The sequence below is a fragment of the Sciurus vulgaris genome (genome assembly GCF_902686455.1).
Source record: "Sciurus vulgaris genome assembly, chromosome: 15".
Taxonomy (NCBI): domain Eukaryota; kingdom Metazoa; phylum Chordata; class Mammalia; order Rodentia; family Sciuridae; genus Sciurus; species Sciurus vulgaris.
This window is the reverse complement of record NC_136476.1, coordinates 45,644,179-45,661,643: the sequence shown is the minus strand read 5'-3', so window position 1 is coordinate 45,661,643 and position 17,465 is coordinate 45,644,179. Positions and strand designations below refer to the sequence as shown.

At 41.0% G+C, this 17,465-nt stretch overlaps 1 protein-coding gene across 2 annotated transcripts in view; it reads left to right on the top strand.

Annotated features, from left to right (window-relative positions):
* Nucleotides 1-17,187: 17,187 nt before the first annotated feature.
* MOB3B (MOB kinase activator 3B) overlaps nt 17,188-17,465 on the top strand; it is a 187,057-nt gene continuing 186,779 nt past the window's right edge. For both annotated transcript variants that reach the window (XM_079112367.1, XM_079112368.1), the window contains exon 1: nt 17,188-17,417. The gene's annotated coding sequence lies outside the window, so the exon portion shown is untranslated. The remainder of the gene's footprint in view (nt 17,418-17,465) is intronic.

Sequence of the window (17,465 nt, the reverse complement as noted above, 5' to 3'; positions counted from 1 at the left end):
TTGATAATAGCGTGATCATTCTGAAATTAAATTAATTACTTCTGCTTAATGAATCTTGAGCACTTACAGAATTAAGTCCAAATTCAGCAACACCATTTCTGTTCATCCCTCTGACCTTCCTTCTCCAGGTCCACCTAGTGCATATTTGTCACATTTATTACATAATTCCCTGGCTTGTCCATCTCCCCAGCTGTGTTAGGTCTATGCTAGCACAGAGATCTATTTAAAAAATTATGCTTTTCCATTCAGGTATTTCAGTGGCTACATGATGCTGGACATAGGGCATGCTTCCAGAAAACATTAGTTGAATGAATGAATATAGTGAATATAATAGACATTATTTTCTTTTTCCTCTTCGAAAAGAACAATTTCCTGCAAATTGAGGAAATTACTTTCTGTACATAATCAGCCTTTTTTTTTTCCACAAAGACCTTCATTGAAATTAAGCCTATGCATAACCTAGCTCTAAATTTTCAAAGACCTTAGACCATGATGTTCAATCTTTTTGAAGTGGTAATGCCTTAGCATTTTCCATTTCTGCATTTGTGCCTATCATCTCCTGCTGAAATGTTCTTTTCAAATTGGATAATAAAGTCCTAAGCATTGTTCATCAGGCCAGTTAGGATGATGGTAGGTATCCATCTGTGGAGTGTGGACATTCAAGGAATCTGATCTGTATTTAGAAAATCATTCCTGAACTCGTAGTTGGCTCAAACTGGCACCTTCTGGCATCTGCTGTGGGTGGGGAATGTGGAATGCTTTGAAAGCTGAATGGGTTCCTCAAGTTTTAAAATTCTCTATGTCTAAAGGAAAACAGCATTCATTGTGTAAAAACACCATTGTTTGTTTTTTTCTGCTTTTCTATTCTTTGGAGTTTGAATCTGCAAAAACACTCACACCCAGCATTTTGCTTTATGTACCTCTCTGACATTTCTGGAGTTGTGAGTGATGTGGAAACCTTTTTATTGTTCTTGTTCAGAACAAATGGGAAAAAAAGTCATTTTTAATGCTTATATGAATTCTCCGGAGAAAGAATATGTTTCTGTTTGTAATTGTAGTCAAAAATAGAATTGTTCGGAGGAAGGGAACTTGGGATGGGACATCGAAGGTTCAAATGCCTGTTTTTGTACTACCCACTGTATGACTTTAAGCAAAGTATTTACTTCTCTGTGCTGCTTCAGTATCCTCACTTATTCAATAGGAATAAGAATAGAGCCTACATCATAGGACCACTTGAATAATAACCGGCTTAATACATATAGAATACTTGGAAAAATAGTAACTGTTCTGCAGCTATTATTATCATTGTCATTATCACCATTAAGCAATTAAATTTAGAGTTCCCACATCTGATTATTAGATACCCCCTTGGTAGCAAGATAAGTTTATTAGTTTGAACCCATCGCTGCCTTGCACAACAGAGAGCATTGCCTTAGGTGAAAGTTGTTGTAGGGAGTGAGACAGTGAATGTGAGGCACGGTCCAGGAGCCTCGCCTTGCTTTTCAGTTCTAATGTCAGGATTAGGACCCATCATGCCTCATTAATTCATCAGCCTCCATCCTTCTGGTCCAGGATTTCACCCATTCACCTCCCTACACCCCCTTTCCTAATCCATATTCTCCACAGAAGGCCAAGTGATGTTTAGAATAGAAAACTGATCTCTTCACACACTCAGTGACAACCTTTGACAGAAGATAAAGTCCACACTCCATGGTGAAGCATAGGGGCCTTTGGGGTCAGACCCCAGCACACCTCTCCAGCTTTTCCCCTCATCACTTACATGTGTGGAGCCCTGATGAGCTCTTGTAGTTTCCCCAAATCACCTTGCTTTTCTGGACCTGTGCATATATAAGCTGCTTTCACCAGCTAGAATCTCTCTCCATGTAACTGGGTAAATTTCACTTGTCAGGATTCACCATAGGTGGGTCATATTCTTCTAGGACCCTCCCTTAACTCTGGATTTAGAATATTCCAGATATGAAGCCTCCCTGAGCCAGAGACCTACTCTGTGCCCTAACTTCTACCTAATTGCCAGGCACATAATAATTTTATTAAACACATGTTGAATTAATTACTCTCTACTGAGGGCTCTTAGTTCCTGTGCTTATAGTTCTAGCAGCACTTAACTCATTATTATGCACCATTATTATGAGTTTGTTTGTATCTCCTATTAGACTGAGCTGTGCATGGCTGGGTCCTTGTCTCCCTAGCTTGCAACATAGTGCCTGCTATGAAACAGTAATTTACTAAGTTCTGAGTGTATGAATAGTATGTACATCTGTTAAACTCAGGTTTAAAGTTCTGAAGCAAATTCTGAAGCAAAGGGATTTATGAATCCCCATGACAGTTCTTGGATGTTATCCCAATTACACCACTGAAATTATAAGCAAAAATTTGCATACATGTATATTTTTCTGAGGGGTGGGGTTTTTTCCCAAAACCTTCCTCAGATATTTTTCTATAACCATCAGATTCTCAAAGGGGTGTCTGATCCTCCAAAAGATAAGAATCTATGTCCTAAGGAATTATTTTTAAAAATTAGTTGTTAAAATGTGTGCAAGGTAGCCTAATGATTGGTCCTCAGACCTTTTGACCCGGATGAGGCTTGTGGCTCTGCACCCTGACTGCCTCCAGTCTCTAGTGGTCTCCCTGCTGCTGTATTGTAGCAGTTCCAGTTGGCAATAGAGGCTGTTTCTTCTGGATGAACATCCAGCCCCACCCCCAGCCCACCCTACCCCCCTATATGTGTAGGAGCAGTTTGAGACTCATTTGCAGGGTCTTCTAGGAGAATCAAAGATTTAAGGCCCTGGAACTAGTACCATATAGTGTCTTATCCCAGCATTCAGGGCATAGAGGATTTTTTGTTTTTGTTTTGTTTTGTTCGAAGCTGAGAACCTTCTTTGATCCAGTTTGGCTAGACATTTTCTCTGACTTCTCTCAGTAGAATAGGCTATTTTTTTTTTTTTTTTTTTTTCCTGGCTTCGACTCACAAAACAAGAGGAGACTAGAGCTTCTCTAAGGAGCTAAGAGGAAAAAAAGTTTTAAAAATAACTTGACCAAGTATATTCATCTGGCGAGGGCAATCTCACTGCATAAAATAAACTTTAGAGTTTCGCAATAGCAGTTCCTGAAAATGTAAACAACCCCAGGGTCCACATGAGCAAAATCACTTGCCGAATAGAAAGAGCCCCTGATCCAAATTCTGCAGAAATAACACCTTATAAAACTAAGGGTCAATGACCTTATGTGGAAACAAGGAGGGGGCAGGGGCCTAGACCCTACCCAAAGGCAGTAAGAAAGTCTTATGTCTAAATTCTGGAAAAACTGCCTTTCCAAATCAAACGCTAGAATGGTGAAGGGTGGAGGGGCTACTGTCTGAGTCCCAGGCTCTGGCTCAGACTCTGCCAGGCCCCTGCCTTCCCCAGGGAAAGCCAGATTCTGCATACTCTCATGAAGTCAGAGGAAGCCCCTGCAGGTTTCACCATGTGTTCTGTTGACAAAATAATGGTTTCATTGAAACTGTAATAACATACTTAGCCAACAGAGCTCAAGTTATTATAATAACTTTGTACCCAGTCCTAGTTTTTTGACCATCACTATACTATGTTCTTTCTAATGAGGCCCATACCATACTAATATACTTATACTGAGTTTGTCTGGACACCAGAATAATACATGCTATAGATAATAAGTGCAATTATCATATTTGTAGGGCTCGCCTTCAAAACAAAGTATGTTCTCATTCCCTTAGTGGTGTTTCAGATCCTTTTTATGTGGGGAACATTGTGTTGGATTCATATCTTAGAATGGACAGAACTTGGAGAAATTAAAGAAAAGGCACAGAAAATTATCTTTAAGATTTAAAAGTGCAACCTATGGCTGGGTACAGTGTGCACACCTGTAATCACAGCACCTCAGTATACTGAGGTAGGAGGATTGTAAGTTTGAGGCCAGCCTCAGTAACTTTAGCAAAATCCTGTCTCAAAATAAAAAATGAAAAGGGGTGGGGATGTTGCTCAGTGACAAAACACCCCTGGGTTCAATGCCCAGTACAAAAAAAAAAAGGAGAGAGAGAGAGAGAAAGAGAAAGAGAGAGAGAGAGAGAGAGAAAGAGAGAGAGAGAGAGAGAGAGAGAGAGAGAGAGAGAAGGAAGGAAGGGAGGGAGGGAGGGAAAGATGCAACCTATGGAAAAATGTGGTTAAAGAATTTTCAATCCCCAGAGATCTTGAAAAGACAGGGGTAAACTTTAACATTTTATTTCAGGGATACAAAGGAATAAAAAGAATCATGGTTAAATTATCAACACTTATTGAATAATGGCTTTGTGCCATGTCCTTTACAGGCAGTTTTTCATTTAACTCTGATAATAACTTCCTAAAATAAATACACATAGCATGTGAGATCACTGATCATTGGTTAAATGATTGTCCAAATGTGACCTTTTTTTCACACCCTGTTTATTTCCTTTCTCAATCTGGAAGTTGGATTGTGTGTTCCCTCTCAGTGGAACTTGGACATGACCACTGACTCTCTCTGGTCAATGAAACATGAACAGTATAAATCACTTTTAGATGAACAGTTCACGAGACAATATGGAAGTAGGTGCTCTGCCTACTTTTCACTTTGCCACAGTGGCCATTAACTCTAGACGGAGACTGCTCTTCAGCCTAGGGTTCACCGAGGAAGATACTAGAGCAGAGCTTCTGTTCCAGCTGCCATCGAGGTGTGCATGTTGCATAAGCAAGACATTAAACTTTGCAGTGTTAGCCAATGGAGTTGAGAGATTTAGTAGTCATGATTCTCCACCAAAGCAGAACCAATAAGAGATTATCTCTGTATGCATCTATCCATACAGAGACTTCTTATGGAATTTGACCCACACGTTTATAGAGGCTGAGAAGTCCCACAGCCTGCCATCTGCAAGTTGGAGAAGCAGAAGCATTTGACTAATGGCATAATTTAGTCAAAGGCCTGAGAATGGGTGTGTGTTGTGGGGGCACTGATGGTATAAGTTCCAGAGGACAATTGCCCAGGAACCAGGCAATGTTCAAGGACAGGTGAAAAAGTATTTCCCAGCACCAGAAGATAGAACAAATTTTCTTTTCCTCTCTCTTTTTTTTTTTTTTTTTTTTTTTTTTTTTTTGTTGTTGTTTGCTTGTTTTTTTCAGACTCTCAGCACATTGAATGATGCCCTCACCCACTGATGAAGAGGTCTTGTCTCCTGCAACTGCTAATCTCTCCCAGAAACACCTTCACAGAGACACCAAGAAATAATGTTTTACCAGCTATCTGAGCACCCCTTAGCTCAATCAAGTTGACAGATCAGGGGTTTGTTTCTATAGCAAAACTTGACTGACAGACCAAGTCACCCAGATGATTAGAACTTGACCTTCTTCCATTGCAAATATCAGACCCTGTACTAACTCAGTGCTGTCTTCCAGGTGAGGAATGATAGTCAAATGGCTTCTACCTAATTTCAGGAGGAGGAAAAAGGGTCATTATCTGCAGTGACAAAAATTGAGATTCCTCAGGGAGCAGATTGGGACTGATGAATAACAAGAGAAGTGAGGAAGCTCTGAGGAATTTGTACCGAAAACTTACTCAGAAGGAAAAAAATGATTAATATTTTAATGTATTTCCTTCCGAGCACGTTTAATCCACACTTGAATGTTGTTTCTCAAAGGAAGTTCTACATAGGAAGTACTTCTTAAAAGATTTCCTAGCTTGGAAACCAGTGTCTGTTTCAGGGCCTCCCTCTGAGCTCATTTTTCTTATAGGCCTCACAACAATAACCTCTTCCCCTAGTGGTCAGCACACAAGATGGTCTTCATTTCCACTCTACTAGGAATCAAGTACTGCAGTTTGGATTTTCCCAAATTTACCTGAGACAAGGACTGGAGTGCAGTTAGTTTATATAAGAGGTGATTCCATGAGAATAGGCAGACTGGAACACAAAGGAAAAGCCAATGTAAGAATAAATTTGGCAAGTGATCACTTCAGGCAACTGGTGCTAAATTTTGCTTGGGTCTCTAAAAAACATGAAAAAGGCCTCCCATGATCACACACCTCGAGTGTTCATTCACTGGTCTCATTCTACATTTGGCTGTCCCTAGAGAATGTGACCAGCCTCCCTCACAGCCACACAGACGCTGTGCTGGCTCCTGGGCTGAACAAGATCCTGCAGCTGTGGGAACAGTATTGCAGCAGACAGCAAAAGTATGCCTGGTGTGCACCTGAGGTCTAGGAACTGGCCATGTCACACATGCACTCAAGTAAAAAATGTGTTGAGAGCTGTGACAGAGCACCATCTTTGCTCTACTGCACCAGACCCTAATCCCTAAACAGTAGTATCAGTAATTTTAGGCCTGATGGATACGAGAAGACACCAAGTCATGGTTTAGAGCACCCAAGAAGCACAGTATAAATCTCAGATAAATTTCCCCTTCTCTAAAATGTGGGTGTCACATTTTACCTACCAGCCAAGGTCATTGGGAGGATTAGATGAGCTGATATATGTGAAAATTTCTGTGCCTCGAACAGTCTTAGCAATAATAGATACTCCAGAAATATTAGTTCCCTGCCCTTTACCTTATATATGTGTTCTGGAGCTGCACTAGATACTTAGGCAAATGGTCTTGAGGGTCCTTCCAACTCTTCACTGAATGATTCTGAGATTTCTCCTGCGGGTTATGAATTGTATTAGAACTCACTGCGGCAAGTGACAGAAACCCAACTCAAACTAAAGAAGAAAGGAAACTACTGACTCTTGTAACTGGAAATTCCAGGATTGGCACTGGTTTCAGGCACTACTAGGTGCAGGAACTCAAATAATGTCACCAATGCTTTCTCTCTGTGTCCCCCTCAGTTGTTTCTTTTGCTGCTTCTGTTCTCAGTTTTATAGCTTGGTTTGCCCTTATTCAGGAGTGGTGAAGGGGGGATGTTTTAGACATGGAGAACTCCAGCTTCTATTATCCTTGCTTGGTGACCTCAGGGCCCATGTATGAAATCTTAGGGAAGACTCCAATTGGTGCTGCTTGGCTCAAGTACCTACAAAATGCCTGGAAGGTGGGGCCCTTGAAATTCCTGGAACCTGCTGGAACCCCAAGGGCTGGGGCAAAGTTTCTGTGCCAGAGGAAGGATGTGCAGAAAAGCTGCAGTTTGGCACATTTCACTAAGACAAAGTGAGAGGAGGGACACAATGAAGAGGAGGAACACAGAAATGGACAGAAGACGTCCTGGCAGACCAGCCATTGCTTGCTACTGGCAGTTGAGGGGAGAGTCACCCTGGTAGGCCCCCATAGTCATACCACACTGGGGAGGCAGGATCCATTTATAACTTCTGCCAATGCCAGCAGAATTGCAGAGTTCCAGCCAGGGGCTGAATGGGGCCCAATGCTGAGCTTCAAAACAGAGCTGTTCAGGAACAATGCAAGGACTCAGCACATTCATTTGGTATCAAACAAAGCCTAACTGTGTCACCCTCTCCCTGGGTCCTGTATGAGGTCCTCGGTGAGACAGCTAGTGCTTTGGGAAATAAATAGGAAATGTCATATCAGGGTAGCTCACCCCAGGTGTCTTAGACTCAATACAAATATTTCCTATGACCTTTTCTCTTTATTACTATAAAAATGAAATTTAAAAAAATTTAAATAGATAAAGAAGTATAGGGAAGAAAAAACTACCTGTTATTGGGGCTGGAGTTGTGGCTTACTTGTAGAGCACTTGCCTGGCAGGTGTGAGGCCCTGGGTTTGATACTCAGTACCACATATAAATAAATAAATGAAAGATTCACTGACAACTAAAATCATATATATATACATGTGTATATGTATAAAGAAACACCTTTAAAAAAACTACCTTTTATGATTTCATCCAGAAAACTATTGTTGACATATTGGTATGCATACTTTCAGGTCCTTTTCCATGAATTTCCACAATGTTGTCTTTTTAAATATTAAAAACTGGGATCATATGTTACATGCTGCTTTATAACAAGCTTTCTTTACTGATATCTATCTAAAATACATAAGAAAAACCCACAAATCCTAAAGAGTTAGCTCGTTGAATTTATGTTCATTGTTTTTAATAGCTGTTTAATGTTCTGTTGTTGACCTCTACCAAAATGTATTTCATCAAGCCATTATTTATGAATATTAATTTATAGACAAGTTTATTCTAGTCTGTCAAACATTTATTGACTGCGTACAAGCCAAGGCTTAATAGTCATAGCCTCTACATTATCTGTATCAGTTACTTTTGCCACAATAATACTATATAACAATCACTGCAAAATTGAGTGACTTAAGGGCTGGGTGCAGCTCAGTGGAAGAGTGTGAGACCCTTGCTCAAGTCCTAGCAGCAAGTAACAACAACAAAATTCAGTGACTTAAACCACAACCAATTATTTATCAATGCTCAAGAACATGAATCAATTGGGCAGTTCTGCTAAAAGGGGTCAGACTCAATGAATTTTAGCTGGACTATGTGTGAGGCAAAAGGAAAAAGGTAAAAGCAATGAGTTTCAGTGTATTCTTTCAAAACTCCAAAACTGAACCAAGGAATGAGGAAATTGCAGGTAGGATTAAGAATGAAGTGGTTTGGGCAAACAAACTTCTCAAAAGGAAGGAATTTTTAAAGAGATTATGCCAGACTCCTCTGTCATCAGCCAAGAAGGTTCAGTGAACTATAGCCTGGGGCAGGTTGGTGGGGGAGGTGGTGGAGTAGAGGTAGGGAAAGAAGGCAAGGAGGAGAGGCAGAAGAGTGCCATGATCACTGGTCAATGCCAACAGTGGAGTCTCTTCCCTAACCAAGAAAAATGCCTGGCCTGAAAGCCAGGAGATCTAGGTTCTAATATTGGTGCTGCTACAAACAAACTGAGACTCAGACTGGTGGTTGGTGTATCTGGGTCTCCATCTTTGTCATAGGGGGTCAGGGTTGTGGAGATCCTTTCCAGCCCCAGGTTTCTCAGGATTCTCTGTGAGGTGTGTTCTTCTTTTGGCTTCTGGGGCTGCTAGTGTGAGCAGGAATGAGGAGCCACTTCAAACCTGAAACCTGAGTTACCATGAGCTAGGGAAACAAACAAACAAACAAACAAAAACCAGAAAAAGAATACAGGAAAGGGGATGAACATGTAATTCAATTTTATAAAAAAGAAGAGTTGTTCTTCTAGGGTACTGGGTAGAAATCTTGATGAATTACCGAACTGTGGTAATGCCCTTTGGAGCAAGGTATTAAAGAAAGGAAGAAAAAAGACAAAGGAAAGGAGGGGAAAGGGAGTAATAAAAGAAGGGAGGACAGGAGGGAGGAAGTTAGCTAGTTCTGGATTCATGTCTACAGAGCATTAGGCAACAAGACATGGGAAAAATTTTACTAAAACTTTTCCAAAACTCTTTTCTGAGAGATGTTTTTCATCTGAAAGCATCATCAAGGCTGTTAAATACCCAAGGCAAGTCTCTTGTATTGCTGAACATGCAATGCAATCACAATTGAGGCTGGCCAGAAGCCATTTAGAAATTCAATAATTTTCAGCCCAAGGGGATTTCCAATTGGTGAAGTAGCTTCTTAAAAGGAACTTATTACTGAACAGTGTATCAAACCTAATTGGAATCTTGAGAAAACAGAATCCTGAGTCCATAGAACAGTTGAATGCTGAAGATGATCACAATGAAAGGTACTCTCACTTTTGTCTCTTGCCTTAATTATGATGTGAAAGAAAAAAAAATCTTCTTTATTTTCTTATGACAGGAGGATAGTGGGGTGGTTTGGAGAAGTTTTTTCCAGTTCATCAAAAGCTGCCTTCAGTCTGACAGTAGAACATTTACTTCCTTTATTTTTTTCCCCACAAGCATTCAAGGAAGTTTGAGGAGATAAAAAAGACTCCTTTGTTTGCCATACAAGGTGGTTGGGGATTGATGATTCATTTGTTCATAATGGTGGTGGTCACTGATCATAAAAGCAATAAAATAAATATTTATCAACTTAAGAAAGTTGCTTGACATCCTCATTATCCTCCCTTGGGAAGAAGGGTATGGGTACGTCAAGTCGGAAGCCTCCCTGATGCACTAGCTTCTGCTCTTATCTTCCTATGCTTTTCTGAATTCATTACTTTGAGAGCATGAGTTCCCAAAACTACTAAGCACACACAGTGGTCGTATTTTCCCATTTGGGAAGGATACTAAAGTTTCACTCTAGAGCTGATTTGGGGGATCTAGCCTAGGGTGTCTTCAGATGTGATTTCCTTACAAACTGATTCTCCTGGAAACTAACCATCCTCAGACAATAACTAAACCACCCTGTTTCATGATGAGGGAATTCCTGTGCATCATTAAAAGTACGGAGGCAGACCACCATCATACCAGGAGAGTCACTCATTAAAATTCAATTTTTTTTTTTTTTTTTTTTCAAAAGGAAGACACAAAGTCTAGTTGGAAGATCTGAAGGAGCATTGGGTCACTATGAATGACAAAAACAGAGCAGGCTCAGGAGCAGGGAGCATAGTCTCTTTTCCATAAAATTATCTTGAAAGTAACTTGGAAAAGAACATTCATTCCATTCCTATAGACTGGAAGGTAGATGCCTGCCTGTTACGACTGCACACTGCACCACCCAGAGCAGCTGCCACAGGTGCAGATTTGAACAGTGTCGTAGTTCTTCCTCACTCCCAGATCTGACCTTTCTATGCCTCATTTCCACTTCTGCAAAATGTGATTGACTTAATGTGGGTTTCAGAGGAAATTACTGTAGACAGAAAGTGTCATTATTGTTAAATGATAAGCATTGTGCTAGCAGAAAACACTCCTTAAGATAATATATGATTCTTGTTACAGCTTCAAATTGCTTAAAAGGACCTATCTGTCTACCTTCTTGTTTGAATTTCCATTACTTCTGTCTTTAGGAGGAGCCATGCACATTCATTTTCAGGACCCAGGGCTCATTAATATAAATTCTATTATCACAGATACTCCTATAAAACATTGAGACAATCTCTTGAGCCCTGGACTTAGTCAGGGTCTTGAAAACAAGTATGCTTTACTATTGCAGATTTGGTAGGTACTCACTTAGATGTGTCATCTTTCTTTGCTCAAGATGCAAAGAATGAGAATGACTCCCATTTCTATGTAACTGCCTGTATGAAACCGGCACATCGCAGAGCACCAGGATGCTGGGTAATCAGATTTGGCAAAATTGAATAAGATTAGCCTCTCACCAAAGGCAAGTAGCCCTTGAACTCTGAGCTCTGCTGTCCAGAACATGTGACCCTGGGTCTATGCTTGTCACTGAGAGGGCAAACATGCTTCTTCATTCTTACTCTGTTGCCACCTGAGTGTTAGGATCTTGTTATGGTGACACCTTTTCAATATCCTATCCTCTTGCTCTTTCAGTACCCTCTGAGGGGAAGACGTAAGGAAGGGACTTGGTAACAGAATCTTTGGGGGCTTTTGCTCACACACCTATTGAAGACCAGTGTGATTTTCCTCTTAGAGGAAATATAGAAAGTATAATTTGAAAATGATAGAAATGGGTGATAAATATGAATGTTATTCATTCAATAACAAACTAGCTGGAAATACTCTCTTTTTGTTCCCAATCCCAGAGGCTAACATCCCAAAGGACAGTGAAGCTTCCAGTTTCAGTGTGACTATAACATGTGCTGGGGTCTCCTACCCTCACAAGGGGGGACCTACCTGTGGGTGGTGTGAGAACTATGTGTGGGAAAGAACATGGGGCATGCCTTGATCCTTACCATGTGACAGGCACTGTGCTAGGCACATTTTATGCATTACTTCATTAAATTCATACAACTGCTTTTATTGTTATCCCCATTTTATAAGATGAGGCCATTGAAGTTTAGAGAAGTTAGACTCAGTTACTCTGGGTGTCTCTGACCTGAAAGGCCAACCCCCTAAATCACCAGGCCACCTCATCTCCCTGGTATCTTTCAGGTGAACCTGGCCCTTCTGTCTTCCCTGGGGGAACACAAATTTCTCAGATTTCTTCCATAGGAACCCAGGGAGAAGTCAGTTAAAAGTTGACAACTTTATCTTTTCCATGTATATATCAAGACACACAGAGCACTTATGTATATAAGATCTGGAATCAATGCACCTGTCTTACTAATTCTGAAATCTTGAGAAGTCGTTTAATCGTTCCAGCCAGATATTTCACCTATGCAATGGAAATAGGGAAGAAAAAATCAAAACAAAAATAACAACACTGGTCTAAAGTTCAGGAATGGACTACACACTCTTATTGTCCATTTTTGCTCTTTTAGGACCTTATGAATCTAAGATACATGTTTTACTCTGGACCCAGAATTATGAGTCCAAATTGCCACTGTCCCTCTCCCAGTTTTTTTTTTTTTTTTTTTTCCAGAACTGAAGATTGAATTCCAGAGAACTCTACCACTGAGATACATCTCCAGCTCCCTTTTTAAATTGCTGTAATTTTGAGACAAGGTTTCACTAAGTTGCCTAGACTAGCCTCAAACTTGCAATCCTCCTGCCTCAGTCTCCCTGTTCACAGTGTTAACATTCTTCAAAAACATTTTACTCGGCAAAACGTTTTTTTTCTCTTCAACTTGTTCGTTTTTGAATTACAGCTTTGAACATTACTTTGGCAGTTGCTTCAGGTAATTTTTCCCCATTGATAACTGTTAACAAAAATCATTAAATTTCCTTTGATCTTTAGCCTAGCAATTGGGACCCCAGCCCTTTTCATCTATCTACTTGCCTGGTCCTCATACCAACTAAATTAATCTTTATGTCCAGAATACATCTCACATTTTTATTCTTTCCCATGTTTATTTCTGTGGTTCTTTCTAAATGATCTGAACCTAACTACAGCAATGTCCCCCATTTCCAAGGTCCGCTCAACTATCCCACCCTCCCTAAAGCTCTTCACAATTGTTTCAACCCATATTTGTTTTCCTGTCTATATGTTTCATGTACATTTATTGTGCTTTTTAAAATCCTACCTCCCTCCATCTTTTCTTGCATCATTGCTATTTGTGGTTCCCTTGCCATTTTTCTTAGAGCCTACGCATAGTGAGGGCAAGATCCAGGTTGCCCATTGACATACAACAGTGGCAGGGCAGTGCAAGGGTTACAGCTATAAGCTCAAGACACATGGCAACATGATTACTAACTGCATGTCCGCGGGCAAGTTACTTCAACTTTCTACCCTACAGTTTCCTCACCTGTGCTTACCACATGGGATCTCATGAAAATTAAATGAGCTGTTTCAGGCAAAGTGTTTAGCAAGCACCTGACGTATTTTGGGACCTTACTAGATGTAAAGCATTTGCAATGCCTACAGTGAAATCTCTTCATTGATTAATTCAATAATTTATTAGTCCACTTGGTCTGCCATAACACAATACCATAGAACTGAAAGGTTTAAACAACAGAAGTTTAATTCTCACAGTTCTGGAGGCTGGAAAGATTACTAAGATCAGGGAGACAGTCAATTTGGTTTCTAGCGAAGGCCCCCTCCTGGCTTGCAGTTGACTGCCTTCTTCCTGTATCCTTAACATGGTGGAGAAAGGGCTTTCTTTCCTTCTCCTCCTCCTCCCTCATTTCCCCATCATCTTTCCCTTGCTCCTCCTCTTTCCATTTCCCTTCTCCTCCTCCCTCTGTTGTTGCTGCACTAATCCTATAATAAGGGCCTAACCTGAATGACCTCATCAATCCCTAATTACATTCCCAAAACATCACACTGGGAGTTAGGGCTTCAATATATGAATTTTGAGGGAACACATTTCAGTCAATGTCAAGTATCTATACATTTTTTGAGCTAATCTAGGGATATAGCAATGAACTAAACAGACAAAAATTCCTATTTCTTAGAGTTTACATTAATTCTAGTAGAAAAAGTAAGCATGGGATATAGAATAACAGTGCCTAGAGACTATTTAATATATCTCCTTAACCTGTGAATATGTTATATTGCAGGGCAAAGGAGAATAGGTCACAGATGGAATTAAGTTTGCTAATCAGCTGACCTCAACATAGAGAAGGAAACCTGAATGGACCCAGGTCAACAACAAGGATCCTTATAAATGCAAGAAGAAGGTGGAAAAGTCATAGTGATGCTATAAAAGAAGGACTCAACGGGTCATTGCTAACTTTAAAGAAGAGGCAAGGGATGTGGGCAGCCTTCTAGAAGCTGGTCAATAACAACAAAAACATAAGAAAATGGATCTCTTCCATGGACTTCAGAATAGAATGCAACACTGCCAACACGCTGATTTTAGTCCAACAAGAGCTATGTTGCACTTCTAACCTCCAGAACTATAAGGTAATAAATTTGCATAGTTTTAAGCCACTGAATTTGTGGTATTTTGTTCTGCAGCCACAGAATACTAATATGGGCAATGAACAAAACAAGTAAAATATATAGTGCATCAGATTACAGTAAATTCTATGGAGAAAACTGGAGCAAGGAATGTGGACAGGGTGTGTCAGAAGAAGAGGAGGGTTGTGATTTTAAATAAGATTGAAACAGGAGGACCCTGTGACTTTTGAGCAAAGAGCTGAAGGAAGTGAGGGAGTACCTGAGCCATGAAGCAGCTGAGCCATCAGAAAGACTGCTGAAGCAGAGGGACACAATGATAAGGTCTAAGGTAGAAACTTCCTGGCATTTCTGGGAACCAAGGAGGGCAGTATGGATAGAGAGACCTTTGTGATATAAGGGCTTGTAGGAGATGAAGTTAGAAACATATGGGTATCAGCATGTACTGGTTTACTCTGAGTAAAACAGGAAACCAAAGGAGGATTTTGAGTAGCAGAGTGACATGATGTGGCATGCACTTTAAGAGAATACATTCACTGCAATAATGAGCGTAGATAGAGTACAGGGGGCAGGATGAAAGCAGGGGGAGCAAGTAGCGGTCTATTGTAATAATCTAGGCTAAAGGTAGGGGTTGCTTAGACCAGGGTGGTAACTGTGGAGATGGTAGAAAAAGTTCTGCTTTGGATCTCTTCTGAAGGCAAAAAGATTTGCTGAGAGATCAGAGGCAGAATAGAGAAGTAAAAAATGATTCCATGGTTTGGGGCCTGAGCAACTGAAAGGCTGAAGTGGCCCTTCACCGAGAGGGGAAAGACTGCAGTGGGAGCAAGCTTGAATCAGTTCAGTTTGGGTGGACTTTTGTTACCTGAATCTTCCCTGTTTATTTTTCATCTTAAGGTTGCTCTGTTTTTGGTGGGGTACCAGGGATTGAACTTAGGGGCCACTGAGCCACATCCCCAGCCCTACTTTGTATTTTATTTAGAGACAGGGTCTCACTGAGTTCCTTATCGCCTAATTTATGCTCCAGTCTCAGCCTCCCAAGTGGCTGGGATTACAGGCATGTGCCCATGCACGCAGCCATATTGCTTTTTTAAGGAAGAAGGAAGCACATATATAAGGAATGGCAGCCAGTGGGAAACAGTTTCTTGCTCTATTCATGATGGAGTCAAGTTTGTTATGTAATATTTATGCAGGGCTCCGATAAATTAGAGAATGAGATATAGCTCAGAGAGACCAAAGAGGGCTCAAATTTACAACGATGGTCCTCATGAGCAGGCGCTGAAGGTGGCGACATCCTCTTCCAGCCACCTGGTCACAAGTAGAGAAGCTGAATCCAAGGATGGGTGAGGTGAAATTTAGCCAGGGAACACCTCAGATTCCCTCCCAGTCGCCAATCCTCCCCAGGGAAGGAGCCACTACAGGGGTAGAAGTGGGATAAAAGCTCTCTTATCCCTAATGGTAAGGCTGAAGTCCAAGGAGAGAGACAGAGACAGTTCTGCTAATGTTTGTTGGTTCAAATTGAATGCTCTCAGCTCTGTCCATGACCTGCTCATCTGAGCCCAGAGGGATGAGCCCTACCTCCAAGGGCAAAAGTTGTTATGTCAAGGTTCTGCTTAGGTTTGTGAGTTAAGGAATCTTATTTATCTTCACTTCTTGACAGAAAAAAAAAAAAAAAAAAAAAAGACATGTAATGAGAATCTCAAGGTAGCCAACGTTCTCCTCTGAACTAGGGACTAATGAGTGAGAGAAGGACTGATAAAAGTAAAGTGATGTAATTAAGAGACATTTGTATCCTAACTGTTCTGCATGATGGGTAAGCTCTTTGCTTATAGAGCCCAAAGAAGTTTTAAATGCAGTGACTGGGGTTTGTGTGTGTAAAGATTGAGGCAGCTTGTAAATAAGCTTGCATTCCTCAGTGACAGACGGAAGAAACTTTGCTTGGTGACTGCACTTTTTTATTTGGTAGTTTTCTTTCATTATGTTTAAGTTTTATATTCACAGTCTAAAGTATTTTATTGCCCAAATGACACAGAATTACATAGAATCATTTAATCCACGTTGATCTCATTGGACCATGATTGCTCATTGAATTATTTTGCAATATCAGAGATGAACTGACAGTGCAAAACATGTGAGTTTAGAGGTTCTCATTTAGTAGGCCTGGAGAAATCTTTTTGAGGAGGGTATTTTCTCTATATTGCTTAGTTTCTACTTACTATATGTCTACACCTTCTTAAAATGTAAAGTAAAAATTGTAAAATGTAATACTTAGTACATATTTAGATGCTATTATAAGGGGAATAGAAAGATAATAGAATATTCATTTCTTTCACTCAGAAAGGCAGGAACCTCATATTAGAAAACTCCTACTATGAACTTTTTATATTTAGTTTATCTTCAACAACTTCCTTGTAAAGTACATATATTGCTTCCCCCCTCCCACCCTCCAACCTACACAGGAGAATACTAAGGCCTAAAGGTCGTAGGTAGACCAAGATCACCTAGAGAATAGAAGGCTATGTGGGTTTTGTTTCAAAGGTCATGTTTTTTCCATGGCTCCCAGCTTGTTCTAGTAAATCTGTTGAAATTCCAAAGTATTTCCCAATGATTAATGCTCCGTTTTGTCTGTGGCATTTTTTAACACTCAGAAAATCTCAAAAAAGGTAAGACTTTTGCTTCTCCCTGGGTGCCTTGGAAATGGCCACTGTGGACCCAGAATGCATTCTTTCTGATCTGACATCTTTCTTGCCGCCCTGGTCAACAGGGTTTGTGTCTCTCTGCAAGGTTCTGAGCTCCCTTAGACTGTCCCAAGTCTTTCTGGAGCGAGGATGATTCTAAAGGCGACTTGAGTTCTCTCTCCCACGTAGCTGCCTTTCCATAGGCGGCCGCCAGGGGTCCCTGCTCGGCGCCCCGTGGCGATAGTAGAGCCCCGGAGGGCTGCGCGGCGCGCTGGGTGCATGTGGGGGCTGCTTTGGAGCTGCGGCGGCTACAGCCAGAGCTCAGCGCGCGGACCAGAAAGCCCCTCGCGTGGATCGGCAAACGTCGCCCCTTCTCCTGGAGCTCACCTTCTTCTTCTTGCGCCTACTACGGCTGACCGGGCAAAGGGAGCCGACAGGGCCCTAGACTGAAGGTAAAACCCCGCGGTAAGAACCCCACTCCCAGCGAGGAAAGGTGACGC